The sequence below is a fragment of the Aythya marila genome (genome assembly GCF_965140915.1).
Source record: "Aythya marila genome assembly, chromosome: 16".
In the NCBI taxonomy this organism is placed as follows: Eukaryota; Metazoa; Chordata; class Aves; order Anseriformes; family Anatidae; genus Aythya; species Aythya marila.
The window spans coordinates 3,052,493-3,067,084 of record NC_139057.1 but is presented as its reverse complement, the minus strand read 5'-3'; positions in this window follow the sequence as shown (position 1 = coordinate 3,067,084).

The window sequence follows — 14,592 nt, the reverse complement described above, 5'->3', positions numbered from 1 at the left end:
TACTGGCATAGGAAAAGTGGAATTGTCCAAAACCCAATTTGAGGGTGACCACGGTGGGTTGTGCTCTGCCAGCTATGACACCTGCTTCATACTAGTAAATAAGATTTTGTCATCTTCATATCAAAACTGGGTGTACTCTTAAACATGTATCAGCCAAACATAAACGGGTTAAATGCAAGGTAAATAGATGAAGATTCATGTCTGTGATATACCTGGAAATAAACAAGAGCAGATTTAATGTTCCTTGTGGCTTTAAACTCAATAGAGTTGTACTGTGGTACTGTGACTATAAAGCAGTTTTGGGTCAGAGTTTTTAGTGTAATGCCACGGTGGTAACCAAAGGGTTACCCCAAACATGGGGAATTTGTCTTGACAGAGGAATTCAGCTCCTCAAGATCAGGTTTGTTAGCTCCTGCTCAGGAACTCTTCTTTTCCAGAAAACAAATTTCATTTTCTAAAATATAACTGCCCTTCCTTTCTGGCATGTAATGTGGAGAAGGAAGGAAGCATACAGAAATTTCACTTAACAAACTTAAGAAGGCTGCTTTTTGGGGCTGCTCGTCCTCACTGGAATACCTCCAGCTCCTCACTCAAGGCTCTTTTTGTCTCCTCGGTGGAACCATTATAGCAGTAGTGATGTCCTGATGGATTAGACACAATTCTTCAATAATTAATGACAATTTCCCTCTGCAGCTTGGTCAGCAACCCACTAAATAGCACAAAACAAACAAGGTAACAACAACAAAATAGGTAACCGGTAGGTAATGCAGGGCAAGAGCTCTGAGCATCCTTGAATTTTGCCACGAACCTTCGAATTGCTGGTGTAGGAAGCCTGTTTAAAGCTGCATTTTTTAAATAGGTCATTAAAGACCATCAGGAAAGTAAGCTTAAAATCTTGCTCTCAATAACAAGTGCTGTAATTGACGTTCCTTAAGTGCAATATTCTGTAACAACTCTGTAGAGGCTTCACCACTGCAGTGCAGTACACACCAACATCATGTACAGATGGGGTAAGACTGACTGCCCGTCCCAAACACCTCCAGCAATCAGCTCACTGCTGCAGGGCTCTCGGTCGGTGGGAAGAGCTAAATCTCTCCTGAGGACGAGCTGCAGGGAAAGTCTCATGGTTAGGTTTAACCCAAACTGTGCTAGGGAAAAATCTTTCAATTTTTTAAAGAAATTTATGGTTAGGCTTCCAACTGAAGCACTGTTTACAGATACCTAAAGAGAATGTATCCCAAAATGTCCACACCATGGAAAAGGCAAAATGCAGTCATCCTGCCCATGTTGTCTTCATCTCTGTTGTTTCTGATCTCCTTTAACAGCCAGCGTACCAGGGGCTGACACGCAGATGAAGAGACACGATGTTGCTATTAGAGAGGCTTTGCCTTATTAAATTATTAACGTACTGATGGTTTTTGGAATGCTATTAAGAAATTATTATTGGGAGATATCAGGATAAAATACTAGGAAAAAATTTCAGAAGCATCAGAAGCTGGTTCCTATAGACTTTGGTGATGCATTTTCACTCTTGTATTTAATTACTTGAAAATATTATTCCAACCTTTATCACAAAAACATCTAGATACATGGGATAACCAAGCACAGAGATGTATGGATCTATTACAGCAAAAGAAGATCAAATTATAGATGAACTAGAAGAAACTTGAAATATTTCATACCTGCCTTGCTATACCTGCACTAAAAACAAGGTGAAATGAGGCACGTGGTCCACTACTCCCACAGAGAGTGTGAAGTACAGGCCACGTGCAGATTAAAGAATATGTAATAAAGTGGATTAATTCAGTTTGGTAGGACCTGCAGAAATCTGTCTTGGAGTGTTTAAGGAAATGGCCAGGTATAAATATCTGACCACAGGTTATCTTATCTTTACCTTCAGTCTTTCCTTATATTATATTTATTATATCTATTATATTATATTCATTATATAATGGAAGCAGAAGAAAATTACAAATACTGAAGTTATCAAATCCACATTGGGTAAATGCATCAAAAAAAGAGTTGAATTTGGGATTTTTTATATTCTGTTGGAACTTGCAGCCTCATTCTTTATTTGTACAAAAGATCTGTACTCTGATCCTTTTCAATAGCAATCAAGAGTCTTCTAAACCAGGGAACAAACTCTGTGCTGAATGATAAATTCTGTTACCTCAGAGACGTGTGGGGCTGGAGAACAGTGCTGATTTGAGGTCTGCCTCAAATCCAAGAGTATTTAAACTTCTTATGTTGTGATCAAGTCCAGCCCCAGTTCAGGATTAAGGTTATGAAATGCTAAAATTATGTAATCAGAAATGACAGCAGCTGATAACGTACCAAGCTGTTAGGGAAAGAGGGCTGTTCCAGCCAAGTCAGATGTGCCTTTATTTTAAATATTCTCCATGCAGAACTGAAAGATCTCTGACTGGGACAGGTGAGCACAACCAAAAACTGAAGATGCTAATCAAAAATAATAGGCTAGATCCTCAAGTACAGCTTGGCAAACCGCTGCTCTGAACAGAGTAAAATAGCAGAAAATGCAACTCATCTTGTGTGTGCGAATGTTGTCCCAAAGTCAGGGCACTCTCCATGACACCCAGCTTTCAGGGACACCCAGTGCCACAACAACCACAGAGGCACAGGCAAAGCAATCTGTGGAAACATATTCTACTATTCTAAGGCTGCCTGCCCTTCTCCATCCTGGATCCTGTGCTGGAGCAACTCAGACAAACCAGCACATCTCCCAAAGAGCTTTTAGCATATTTTATTGCCCATAGATTACAGCTTTAGCTAGAAACTCTCTCACCTCACCATCATTCTGTCCATGAGTGACCTGTTAATAGGACACGGTGGGTGACACACAGTCCCGGGCTTAGGCTGTTTAATGGGGGCTGCCAGGCAAGCCAAACCTGCAAGCTGTAGGAGGATGGCCATCAGCAGCACCTCATGTCCCACCTTGTCACTTAGGGGAACTTCAGAGCCTCAGTTCTCTCACATGTGTTCTAGGGGTCTTGTCAACCTCAGTGCCTTGCAATTTTTGCAGTACGACCACTAGAGCAGGCAGTTTGGCCACCCTTTACTAGTGGGTGAGAGATTTCCAATGACGACATTTACCTTTTTCCCTCTCATCTTCTCAAGTTCTCTTGTATGGCAGGTGCCTGCATTGCTATCTCATCAATAAGGAAATGGGATCACCGACTAGACCCTGATAAGAATGTCATGAGATTGTTCTGACAAAAAAATGGTACCTCCAACTCTCTGCCCAGACTTGGGATGCTGAGAACTTTGTAGGAGTTTAAACTGTAAGTGAAAAGGTTGAGCACAGCCACCAGAAAGCTCCCTGGAGCTGCAGTCCCACGCAGCACTCGGTCATCTGCAGGTATTCTAATTAATCACAACTACAGAAAGTCTTGATCAGAATCTGAATTCCTCGATTCTAAGCAATACTCTGGCTGACAGCCTTCCAACACAGGTGACAGAGAAGAGGCAGATCCATCTGCAGACAGACAGACAGACAGAGGGGAGCTGCTGCCCTTCCTGCTGAGGGTGGGCACCATTCGTGAGCATGCTGCAGGAAGGCTCGACTGGTTTAAAACCTCCAGCCCAACGAGCACTGCGGAGTTCAGTGGGGGCTGGGAAAACTCCCCATGGAAATTAAGTAAGAATTTGAGCTGTCAAGTAAATTATATATTGGGGCAATGCCTCCAATTACTCCTGATTTAGCTAGTTACAAAGTAATCTGACTAGAACTGCATGACCTGACAATTTTCATAGTCTAAATTTAATTAGGCATAATTAGGAAAAGATGTCAGCTGGTAAGTATGATTTAAACATAGGTATCAGTTAAGCCCATTCTGAATAAGAAGAGGGCAGCTGATGTCAATCAGTCCTTTAATCTCTCCTTCACACTTGCTGTTTCCTCTCCGTTATGCACTCATCTCTGCAGCACATTGAAATTTCATTCTCCAGTTCATCCAGTGTTTACTTTTCAAGTCTTGCCAGTTCTGCTAGAGCTAAATACATTCACAGGTTCTTGAGGCTGTCCTTAGTATAATCCTGTTGTGGACAGAAATGCTGGTTGGTAGGTGCCATCTCAAGATAAAAAAGGAGATGCTGTAAGGATCCCCCCCAGGGCAGGAGATGCAGGGACGGGCATCTCGTACAAGCCAAGAGGGCTAGAGGGGTTAATTTTTTGCTACTTCCCTGCCACCACCACTACCCCTTTAAAAAAATAAAATCACCCGAAGACTTTGGAAAGTTTCTCTTCTTCTGGTTGCTTGAGAAGTGCCTGCTATTGCCTGAGGTTAGTAAAACCAGAACAGAGCATTCTGCAAATGAGCTCAGGAAACTTTCCCCAGGACATCTCTCAATCCATCCTTTCCAAACCAGTGTTTTCAGCCTCCCCTTCTGTGGCTCTGCATTGACAAGATTTATGTGGCTTTCACTCGTCTTGGACAGATGAGCCTCTTTTGATCATTCATCACTGCTTTTCATTGAGTAGTGCGAGCAGCAGCAGTGCGTATCCTTGTGCTCGAAGAAATAATGCACTTTCCAGTCCTTCACGGTGTTAATTCACCAGATAAACTTAATGAATTCCCATAGGCACTCAAGGGTAGTCAATAGCAGCTTAGACAAAGGACGACTGTATAGAAAAGGACGTTTCTTGTGTTGAATCAATGGCTGCACTGTGCAGATAATATAAGTATTGCTTAGTTAGCCTTCACCAGTAATGAAGGTTCTCTTTTCTGCAAGCCAGCATCAGTGTTGGTACCTCCACAAAGAACCTCTGGGTTTTAGTTGTTGGGCTTTTTTGGTTTAGTTTTGGGGTTTGGGTTTGGTTTGGGTTTGGTTTGTTTCAGAAAAACTTAACAGAGTGGGTAGGCTGAATAAATATTGGCAGAAGTCAGTACAGAATGGAGTTTAGGATAAGTAAAGGTAAGGAAGAAGAAAATTACATTCTAAGGACATTCCTCCTCCTGTTTTCTGATGGGACTTGGTAATATTACAGTTCTGGACGCAGACACACATGGAACAGATTTGCTAACTACCTATGCTGGTGCTGAGTTTGCAGAAATTGTGCAATAGTATGAGTTAGCCTAGCCCCAGGAAAAAAAAAAAAAAAAAAAAAAAAGCATGAAAAATGTATTCAAATTTATCTCCAAAAAATACTCCATAATCAGATTGGTATATCATTAATTCAGAAAGAAACTTAAGAACTGTTTTGATTTCAGTAGGGTTGCTCTTGACATACACCGCTGAAAGCAGTGTGTGGTGTTAAAACAGTCTAAGATACCTTTTTAAAGCTTCTGAAGGAATACCTTGTGTTTTGTAACATAAAAATTACACCTTCAGTGAACTTCTGAAATCCCTGATGGAGCCAAAAGACCTTATTTTCCCTCCATTTCTCCTAGTAGAATTACTTGCAATTTAGACTGATGAAGGAGATAAGAATTAATCTGCCCAGGTTGTATGCTAACGCTGGTCAAGATTTATTAAGTTAACTGTGGGTTGTTCGCAGGGGCCTGATTCCAGCCTCACCTCCCTGCATCTAGACCAGCAGAGCCAAGGTCAGAGCTGCGTTTGTCATATACCAGCAGAGCCAACACCAAAGTGAGTCCCAAGGAGAACTGCAGTACACCTGAAATGCAGCACAGGAGTAGTTGTAATATTACCACGCTTTAGTGTGTTCTCCACGGACACACGGGAATTGGAATTTATGCAGAGGAAGCACTCAGTGGGACCATATTTCCTCTGAAAATGTTTCTCCCAGGAAGCCAAATCACTTTTCTTTATTCAACCCAGACTAGCTACATTTGTATTTGCAAAATGAGTACCAATTTCTCCGTGATTTTTTGCTCCTCCAAGACAGATTTCTTATGGTGTGTCACGTTTCCATCACAGGCACAAATTCCCCTCTCGAAATTGTTTCTGTTAAATACCACAGCCGTATGCACACAGTTCAGTTACTCATCTAACAGGGAAGCAGCATATGTATTATAAATCTTAAACATGCCATGCAAATATGCACGTTGGTCTGAAATTCAGGCCCCGTCTGTCCCAGGAATTTTAATGAAAACAAACAAAGGTGACCTACTTTAGCGCATCAGCTCTTCCCTGATAATAGATGGCTCCTGCAAGATTTTATTTTTGTTCTAGGTCAGAGTTTAATCTTAGTTACACAGGTGTGACGACAGATCTACTTAAGCAACTTCTGCAGCTATTGCATTGATCCCAATAAGATCTGGACTGTACGGACTTGCCCAATGTGTCAGAGTGGATTTGTGGCAGAGATGAAAAGAAAATCCATAAGTGCTGTGCACATCCTGCTGTTCTCCTCATTACACAACACTTTGTTACATAAAGCCTATTTTTCTGGAAAAAAAAAAAAGAGGGGGGGAGGAGAAAGATGGAAAAAATAACATCGTTTTGATTGTAAGCCAGTTTTCTGTATCAAGATGGCAGCAGCGTGTGAAGCGAAGCAAGGTCTCCTTAAAACCATGTGACAAGGCTAATCAAAATAAACATCCAAAAAATAAAGAAATTAAGGGCGAGGTAGCAGACTGTGGGGAGAGCAGATGGTTATTTAAAATAACGGCAAAATTCGGCATGCCGAGTGCAACTATAGCTCTTGTCACAAAATATAGCTGTTAATGGCAAAGGAGAAGGGAGAAACATCATCAGGGTGTTTTGTGGAGCTGGAGAAAGCAGGAAGATGAAAAATATATGGGGAAAAGGGTATCTTCAGCCCTCTGCAAAATCTACCCCAAATATCAATGGCAGAGGCAGAGGAGACAGAAATGCAGTAGCTGGAAAGAACATCGCATTGATTGAATTTGTCATACAACATAAAAGGTCACAAGCCCAGGGATCAGAGACTGAGCTAAAGGAGGAACTTTTGTCCCCCTAAGAACAGAAAAAATGCTGAATCTGTAGTTTACAGAAGCTTGAAACCCAGAAAAGAGGGTCCAGTCCCTGAGAAAGGAGCAGGGAAACCAACACTGCTCAGCTCAGCTATGATTCAGCTCCAGCCACTAGCACAGGTCCCATCACTGTGCACAAATTCATGACTTGAACTTGAGCTCAAAGTCATGCATTTAGTCATGGGTTTTGCTAATCCTACCATTCTGCCTGGATTTTACTATGATAACGGGTTGTTGCCATGGGTTGGGATTGCAGCAGAGACCCAGAATAGCTCAGCCCCTGTACCAGGGAGAGGTGTATCAGGTTATTTTATCTCATCCTGAGCTCTGAACAGCACGGGGCACAATCCTACCTGCCATCCCAAGTACTTCCAGGCTCTCTCCCACCTGCCACTCCAGCCCTGCAGCTCAGGCATTGCCCTGAGTTACTGTGCCAATGTAGATCGCCCCTTGCTTTTGCCAGGATACATAGCCAAGAGAGAGGCAGATTATTGCTAGGCTGCAAATCACATTAAATAATGAAATAAAAGCCAAAGCTGGGCCCATTTGCAGTCAGACAGGGGCAGGAGCCAGTTCACAAACATCCTTTGCAGCCCCCAGCTTTGTATCCAGTGATCCACTAGCTGTTAGTCTCTGATTAGGAGCAGTACATTCCCTCGAAGAGGTTATTTCCATCTTAGAATCAGCTGAACATCCTCAGTTCATTTTGCAGGTACCATTCCCCGGGCTGTCTCCCTCAAAATTACGCTTGAAATATGCCTGGTTTAAAAAAAAAAAGAAAAAAAAAAAAAAGAAAAAAAAAAGAAAGAAAAGAACAAACAATTTCCTCCTGCCGCAACTGTTATGACAAATTGAACCACACGAACAGAAACTTCCCCCTGCACAAACCAACCAGCTGACAACCGTGTGGGAAGGAGGGTGGGAACGGGAGGGGAAGCTGGCTAAAAGCACCCAAAAAAAAATCTTTTTCTGGGAAAAAATAAAAATAAAAATGAAACGTCTGCAGCGGCTGCTGGGGGAAGTGCTCTGGAATAAAAGCCTTCCTCTGCACATCTCAAATGATGGCACAGCACCAACCTGTCTGCTCTTGAAGTCCTGATCTTCCAATGCTCTGCAGTTGATAGGAGCCCTAGGTTTGAGCAGGAAGCAAAGTTTATCTACACGACCATCTCTGGGCATGCCACAGCTCTCCTCGGACTCGGGAGGACACGACACTGCACTAGAAGACCTTCCCCAGATCACCCTGTTCCCCTAGTCTCATACTTGTTGGCTCTGCCTAGGTTTTCCATGACGATCTCCGAGTCTTTCCTAGTGAAGTGTGAAAGGCTGTGGTACTCCAGTTCTACAGCAGGGGCTCTGGGGAGGACGGTTGGCAGGCCTGTGTGATCTAACCCGCATTTCCACAGCAAAATTGGCAACTATCAATCTGAAAAAAAATGTATAATTAATAATCCTTAGATTTAAACTCCTATTTGTTTCATGCCAACTGGCCACTGCCAATGGTATTCCTCCATGCAGGCAGCTCGGTGGATGTGGGACACTTTCAAGAGCAGTGTATTCACCAGCATGTTCTTTCTGACATCCAAATTTCAATGCCTTGCAGGAATCTCAGCTAGAAAGGGGGAAATGCTGCTTCCAAGAGAGAGGGACGTTGCCAGCCAGCTGCTAAGCAGCATCTCAGATGTTTCAGCTTCAGTGGAGGGGATCGGGAAGCCTCTCCCTGAAGCTCCTCTCTGCCCTGGTACGTGCTATTTGCTGTTTGCCTGGTGGTATCTCTGCTAACTGAATTAATTAGTGACCCACTGGCATGGGGTGCAAGCAGGTTACTGCCACCCTGCCCCCTGGTACCAGCCAGATGAGTGGGGCCAGCTGGGCAATATCAGCTCAGCACAAGACATAGATGCTCTGCTAAGTCCACAGAAAATCCCCATTTCCTCCTGAGCCTCTACCTCTCAACCACTTTTTTACTGCGAATCCCCCTCAAAGACTGAATAATGAAAATAATAATCAAAAATCGCAGACAAATCACTGTTCAAACTCAGAAGTGAGCTGGCAGCATGTTGAGAGAATGGAAATCAGCCGGCTCTGCTCCGCGCTATTAAGTGTTTCTAGCACACCAGACACTTCAGGATCTTGGCACAGTGCGAAATCAATGCAGAGGAGCATCTTTTCTGTCTCTTGCAGAGGAGGGGGATGTAGAGGGACGTATTCTAAAGCCTCAAAAGCCGGGGATGACAGTGACATAGAGGATGCAGCTGTGGTCTATTTTCCAAGGCTGATGGGTTTCCATGGAGTTCCCACCACACATCATCTGCTGGTTTGTTGGTCATGGGTGGCACCCACCCCTGCCTGGCCTCCTGGATGGAGGAAACCCTTCCAAGTGTGTATGTTTTAAAGATGTAGATAGAGCAACACAGCCCTTTCCCTGACACCTGTGCACTGATTTTTATCTCTCAAAAATGTGGAAACTGCCAGCTTGGATCCCCCCCCAAGCCCATTTTGCTCCACTCTTTCTCCAACAGTGGCGGCACCAGATGCTTTGGAAGAAGGTGACAAAAATGCCTGGAGTATTCCAGGCCCTCCGATCTGGGAAGGCATCATCTGCCTTACTGTCTGACTGTTCCTGTCCTTCCAGTTGGTTTCCTGCCCTAATAGAAATGGTTGTGTTTTCCAAGACTGTAAGACAGCTTTTCTAGGAGTTAATTCACAAATTGGGAAGAAAAAAAATAATCAAAAACACGAGTTTCCCGAGTTTTCCATTGAAAAGCTTCAGATCTGAAGCTTCAGATCTGTTGCATGAGGCTTCTCCTCACTCAGATATCATACTCAGTTTTTGTCTCACACAATTTTTGTATTAAAAAATACATTTAGCAGCTATCCCAGCAAGTGTTGCTCTGTAGAAAAGACAAAGGCGAAGGCTTACTGCCTGCCTAGAAACATCTGTCTATCCCGATAAACCACTGCAGCTGAATAGCAAATGTTCTTAAAGCATTTTTCTAATTCCTTTCCTCTAAGTGATCATCCTTGCAAAAATTAACTGTGTGGATGCTCACAGTATTTAAGGTCATGGTCTGCTCAAAGGTTTTTCTTTTATTTTTTTCTAAGGAGAAAGAGAAGTTTTGCTAAGATTCTCAGTCTCTGGTCACAGGACTTTATACCAGATCCTTCTGTGTTCTTATCCAGATAAATTATAACTAAATTTCCTCAAAGGTCATGCTTCTTTGAACTGGCTTTGTACACTCTTCTCATTTCTGAATTCTTTGATAAAATGCTACCATTTTATATCACCCATCATCAGCAAAGTATCTGAGCATTTCCCCCATAGAAACTGAGTGCAAATGCAAACTTCAGCCAATTCTTTGCATTTCTTGCACACTGGGGTAAGGCTTAATAGAGTGTCTTTTCATTTATTTGTTTGTTTTCAATTTTAGTTTTAGATATTACTATTTCTTCATTTAATATTGCTTGATTAAAAGGGATTCATTGAGTAGAAATGGGTTCCAGGGTTCTGATATGCAGGTGGGAAAAGGATGCTGTCAATCCAGAGCAGCATCCCAGAACCCCAGCTTGTTGGGGAGTTGGGTGTGTTTAGAAAGACCCAGGACAAAAAGGAATAAGGATTAGGAGAGCTGACAGAGACAGTATTAAATACACTCGCCGTCTCCTATGTGTCACAGGCAGATGCAGTGAGCCATCACTCTGCTGTTGGAAAAGCAGAACTATGGATGAATGTACATTTTACATAATAGACAATTTTCTAGTTCCTGCCAGGGCATTTGAGCAGAGGTTTTCAGTCTGTTTAATTCAGTTTTCCAAACATATCCTACCTCAGTGGTCTAATGAAACAAAATATTACAGCTTTATTGATTGCTGACGGCCTTGATATTCAGCATGGAAACTTCACTGCAGAATCAACTCACCAGATTTCATTACAGTCCTTCAGATTTAAATAATGGACACCCAGTGAGCTGCTATATTAGATTTACAAAACTTCTTGCACTTAGCAACCTTCTGAATAAGTTTCTTTGAAAATTAATTGGCAGTGTGATTAATTTTTTGTGCCTCTACTCCATACAATGATTCAAGCACCCATGTGGCTATGTAATGAAACATAGGATTAGGCTAACTATAGAAGCAGAACAGGAACAGTGACTGGCAATGTTTGCTTGGATTTTTTTTCCTCTGAAATTATAGTTCTTGCCAAGTTTTGCTACCCAAAAAATTATACATCTATGCCTCTTATACCCTAATAAGCGTTTGCTTTGAAAAACATCCAGACTTAAAGATTGAATTAATAAGTATAACCCCAGAAGATATAATGCAGGCTACTGCCATGTTTACAGGCTTTGATTTTCATCTGAAAAACAGAAAATCTCTCCATCTAAGGTTTGCTGTCTGCAGGCCCCTGGCTTGCTCAGTTGAGTACCACTCAGATTATGGGCAACCTTCAGTTTATTTTCAAACCTTCTGGTTTCAGGGAACCTGTGTGCTTAACAAAATATCTTGCCCTCTTAGACACTGCTCTTTCTTCTACCTAAAGGACTCAAAAAAAGAAGGAAATGACCAAATAAACTCCCCTCTCCAAATCAGCATGGGTTCCTCCTGATCAGGGCCACATCACTGACCCATCCCAGTAACTATTAGGACCAAAATTAGCACGATTTTCTGAAGGGAAGTGCCCAAATTAGCAGGTACCTTACTGTGCCTGCTTTCAGAGAGAGACGCAAAAATGCCTGCTGCCATCTGGCTGGTAAATAAAACCACCTAATCTGCAGCCCCCTTCCTTGTAAACAGCATGATCAACAGTTCGCAGGCATCAGTGGAAAGTCTTCAACAATTTCACTACAGTTTTGATCCCAAGGATGTGACGTGGCTGCTGCTTCTGGAATTTAGCATGCTGTGCTGATACCGCCGTCAGCTGCCCGATGTATCACCAGCGTTTCTGTAGCAGCCCTTACTGCAGCGTAAACGCAGATCCAAATCAGCAGTCTCAGACAACACAATAAAAACAAGGGATGTTAACTGCCCATTAAGCCTGATGAGCAGTACTTATCTTCCTGATTAAGGGAATAATCAAGTAGATTTGGATTTGATGATTTTTACAGGTTGCCTGCCAAAACCAGGCGTGTTATGTGAGCTCAGCAACTGTTATTGTTGTCAGAGCCCAGGTGCCTGGCCTGAGCAAAGTCTCCTCCTCGTGTTTATCTCCAGGCACCTGAACTGGGAACACTTCTCCCATTCACCATCCTGCTGCCTGCTGGGATCCCCCTGCCACACTCACATAGGCACTGCAGGCATCACAGAGCTGCTGTCACCGATTGCACCCAGTACCATCCATTCAGATGTAAGAAAGCAAATGCAGAACCACTGTTGCCATGCCAGGGCTTTAGATTTGCCTACTGAGCCGGTTCCAGTGAAAAGCTGCTACCATTAAAGCCTGCTATTTTCACAACACATCTCCAAACAGCACGTTGTCATTTCCCTCTGTATACTGAACTTGTTACTCCGTGCTCCGTGTCTGTCTGATTCACGTGAACAGTGGTGTATGGTTTGTTAGCCATCGGAACAGAAAATGCAAAACCAATGTGCATGAGGCCTTTATAACCGAAACAGAAACACTATGTTCTTGGCAAAGGAAGCGAGGAGATGCAAGAATGGAAATGGGGGTTGTGGGAATACCTGAATCCTGCCTCACTTGAATACTTAGCGCAGTATTAGAAAAGGCTGTTATGTGTTTTCTTTGGATTGCTCATTTATAAAAGACTGAGATGTTCTTTTCCATGAAGTATTTGAATCACCTCTGTTATTATTCTGTTATGAATTTTTAATTATTGCAATTTATTTTCAAATCCTGTAAGGAGACTTCATTGTCTACAACTTGTGATAAAAACTGGAGGTGTTTTAGAACAGACTTCCTACCAGTAACAGTCCAGCAGGATCAGAAACACGATTCATTGTGCTGGCACAATTTGTACCAAATAACACAACTCAGTATCCAGATCCAGCTCCTTCCAGTAGAGGTGTTCCTAAAACAAATCTCCAAGCAGGTTGTTCACCTCCTGGGGATGTTCATTTGGAAAATCCCTGTAGCTCTCAGATAAAGCAGTTACAAGAAGTTCTGATGCCCTTTTTGATACGGCACCACAGAGCAACAGTGAGAGTACAGCACCCGCTGTCCATTACCCAGTTCTGCTCAGAATGCAGGAAAAGGAGGGTGCAAGTGTCACCTCTGAACTTGAGAGAGCCCCCACGGCATCTGTCAGCCCGGCGAGGTGTGAGGAGCCTGTCTGGAGGCAGGCAGCACTCAGCACTGGAAAGCCTGCTGCTATAGAAACAATTGCACCTCTGGGGGCTGTTTCCAAATGACTGCTAATGCAATAAAGGACACTAAAAATAAGTGGCTTGTATGTAAAACAGCAGTCACAGGCAGTTCCACTTAAATGCTGTGAAGCCAAATATTTTCCAGTTATGATTATAGCCCGTAATGCCATTTCCTGAAGTACCTTACTGTGCTGCTGACACAAACGAAAGGTGAGCAGGGTAGTCCCAGCAAAGCCTGAAGTCCAGTGATTTGCTGGAAATCATTTATGCTGTGCGGTTCCCTGAATAGCCTGCTCTCCTTCCCAAGAAACCAGACAGGAGCCCACCTCCAGTGTGACTTTGCTGCTTCTCTTTGTCTTGCTGTGCCCTTCCTCATGCAGCTCAGAGAAACACAATATTATTTTCTTAGTCATTCAGACAAGATTTCTGACAAATTTGGTCACAGACCTACAATTAAGAATGTGTGGGATTAATTATATACAAAAAGTTGTACATCGGGAGTAGGAGGCTTGGGGTATTATGGCAAGAAGAAAATCACAGAAAATCAGATAAATTGTTTTCATTACAGTAGGGAAGGATACCAGGTAATCATTATTTTTACTGCTCTTCATCAATGCCAAGAAGGTTGACACTAGCACCTCTCTTGCAGCTTCTATTTCCTCATGTAACCCTGCATATATTACAGAGCTGATGGACAAATTCACCCCTGCCATCTTAAACTAACCCAGAACCATTATTGCTGCTACTTCTAAAACTCAAACAATATTGCTTTTTTCCTGTCAAAGGTCCTTGGCTTTTTTTGGTCCTTGGCTCCAAAGCTCCTTGGCTTTTTGAGAAGCTTAAGAAAAATATGTACAGACTAAAATCTCAATCCAAGCTCCTTTTTGAAAGAGTTTCTCTATTTTTAACATATTTTTGGGGCTTAGAAAGTTTCACTCCAAACTTTTTCAGCAATATAAGTGTTATCTCTGAGCTGGTATTTCTTCCTGGAGGTAGATTTAAGCATGAGGATTAACATCAAATCTTTCCTGATACTGAAGAAAGTTGAGTCCAAATTCAACCTGCATGACTAAAATCTATCCAAGCAAGAATATAAATCGAGCACAACTCCAGCAAACTAGGCATTTGGATTTAAACCCCTGATTACTCTTTGCACTTCAGTCTCATTCCTTAAGATCAGTGAACAATCATATTTGTGTATGTAAACCACACTGGATGGAGACTGACGACATGTAGAGAACCAAAACATTCAGGCTACAAAATACTACGCTCAATCATATACAGTGATAACAGAGGGAACAGGTACAGATAAATTCAAAGACATGCAATCGCTGTTACCAGTGCTAATTCCCCA